Raw genomic sequence first — 2,717 nt, forward strand, 5'->3', positions numbered from 1 at the left:
TTTTTTTTCTTGCATTGCCACAAAACAAGGCTTTTCGTAATTTCCCGTTTCGTGTTCGCAGATATCCTTATTATTTCTTTTAGTTGTTGCTTCGTTGATTTGTCGCTAATTCGAATCAAATTGAGTCAAAAGAAAGTTGAACATGTTTAATAAAATTCTTTTTTATTCTTTAACCATCTAAAATACGTTGAAAATCAATTTAGTAAACCTGTTTTACCTTGCAAAACAGGTTTAGGTTATGCAACATTTAAAAATATAAAATAAATCGCGTAGAATTTCTGGATGTGAAGGAAATGTGGTTACACCCAAGAAAGTAGAGAAAGAGAGCAGAAAAAAGACAAAAAGAAACCGTCTGCATTTGACGACGAAGACGACGACAAAGCAATAAAAAAAAAAAGCAAGATCAATCACACCCGACAATCGTCAAACGACAACTGCAACAGCAACAACAGCAGCAGGAATATTGTTATAAGCTACAACACTTTGAAGAGACAGGAAATGGTGCAAAAACCTCGTTAAACAGGGATCTTAGACAAAAAAACAAACAAACAAACAAACAAAAAAAATGCGTGATGTGGAACGAAGAAATTATATAAAGGGAAGTGGGGAGGGATGAAAGACAATAATAATGGACCCTCCCATCGAAGACGATGTATGAGCATTCAGCTTCTTGCTGACCGGCACAAATGCTTTGTTGATAGTGTACCATATGTATCGGCGTTGCCTGAAAAGGTGCACGGTGTGTCACGTGTCAAAGTGGCCGCAAAGCAAAGTGAGATGAAGTGCTTTGCTCAAGAACACAATGCATCACCAGGTTTAGGAATTGAACTCATGATCACTAGATCGTGAGTACAGCTCCCTAACCACTAGGCCATGCGTCCTCACATGAAAATGACATATTCTTTTTATTCTTTTACTTGTTTCAGTCATTTGACTGCGGCCATGTTTGCTTCCAAATATAGGATCTCCCTATCACGTATTGGTTTTATCAATCATGTCCGCTCCAATGAGAAGCAATGCACTGGAGATGAAGGAAGATGTCTGTCTTGGATCGACACTGCCATCACCTTTGATTGGCCGTCATAAGCACAAGCAATCAATCTTCCAAGTATGTAACAGCTGGGTCTTCTACAATGGATACTGAGCTTCCATCTATAGGACCACCTACAGGACAACATTTCTAATATTGTTTTGTGGTTTAGCGAGCCCATGAATACTTGAACGTCCACGCGGATATTACTTAACCACATGTCACAAGATGTTACATTTACACTTACCACCAGTCCAGATTGTGACCCGAAGGTGACTACTAGCCTGGGTGCGACATCGATATCAATGTCCATGACGGTAACCCTTGTGTTTATTCTTCGCAAATACTTCGAAACCAGCTTAGGGGCGGATGTATCGCTTACTTTCTAGGCTTGAGTTTTCCCCCGGTCCTCTATTTTAAAAATGGCACTTATGATGCCATATGCACTCGCTCCCTCAATGAATGATATTTCAGTTAAAAAGCAAAAAAAATCTACAAGAGATATCTGTCTTTTGTTCGTGTTTGAATGGGATCAGAAAGCCTATTACATTTTTCGCATGACAAAGATCCACCCTTTTCTTCTCTCACAAGCCTCTTTAATTGATTATGGAAGATTGACTCCGGTTCCATATGCAAAATGTTACTAGCTTTCAATATTCTGAGAAAATGTTTTATATCAAGAATTTTCCTATTCGACAGAACATGAGTAAAAGATAAGTTATCGTTGTCTCGAAGCGACACATGCTTGCATACTGTTCTTGTTGACAACATGATATCTACTCGGTGTAGTTAAAATGTTTGTTTTCTTTGAGTTCGTGTATATTATTTGATATTTTGCGTAGCAGTTAAATTAGCATTCTGTTTTCGTTCGTTTTCTTTCAGAATTGTATTATTTTGTACATTTTCGGTTTTCGCTTTGTGGGGCGTGGCGCGAAATGTTCGTTGCCATTTTTCTTTTTTTTTTTTGCTATTAGTGACGTTCCCAGAGTTAAACACACGCTTTGTTATTTCTTTTGTTAAGCCCCAAACCGACTTATAAAGAACGTCTACTTTGTCAGCAGTCAATGATGATGACGACGACGACGACGATAACAATAATAGTAATAACAACTACAAGAACAATTTCTTACAAAAAAAAAACCGTGGGGTTTTATGCAGAATCGACTGCGAAGAAGAACAAAAAAAAAAAAGAAATAAAAAACGTATGAAAAAAATGCATATAAAAATGTATATAGAATAAGCTATTCTAGTAGGAGGACAACCATCTAGGGCCGAATTCAACATTACTCAGTACTAAAGTCAAGTGCCCCCTGTCAGTTGTGTCCTAAAGATTTATGCTGAAAATAGTCCTATTCAACCGGTCCAGTATCTCAGTTCACACCTACCGTTTAACGGATTATCTGGAAGATAGTACAGTCTTCTTTAAGTGAAGTTTAAAAAGTAAGATAGTAAAAAAACGAAAGGAAATGAAATAAAGGATTTGCCGAAGAGGAAAGTATTTAGGTTTTTGTTGGTCATTAAATCTCTTTTGCTTTGGCCATTGCTTAGCTTTTCTCGGTCAAAAGAAGGCAACGAAGTGACTTTTAGACAAAAGTCCTGAATATAAAAAAAAAGTATCAGTGAAGTTCTTTGTTTCCACCTCCCTCTTCCCTCTCTCCTCTTCTTTCAGTTCCATTCTCTTTCTTCC

This window comes from Octopus bimaculoides, chromosome 11 (assembly GCF_001194135.2).
Source record: "Octopus bimaculoides isolate UCB-OBI-ISO-001 chromosome 11, ASM119413v2, whole genome shotgun sequence".
NCBI classification, from domain to species: Eukaryota; Metazoa; Mollusca; class Cephalopoda; order Octopoda; family Octopodidae; genus Octopus; species Octopus bimaculoides.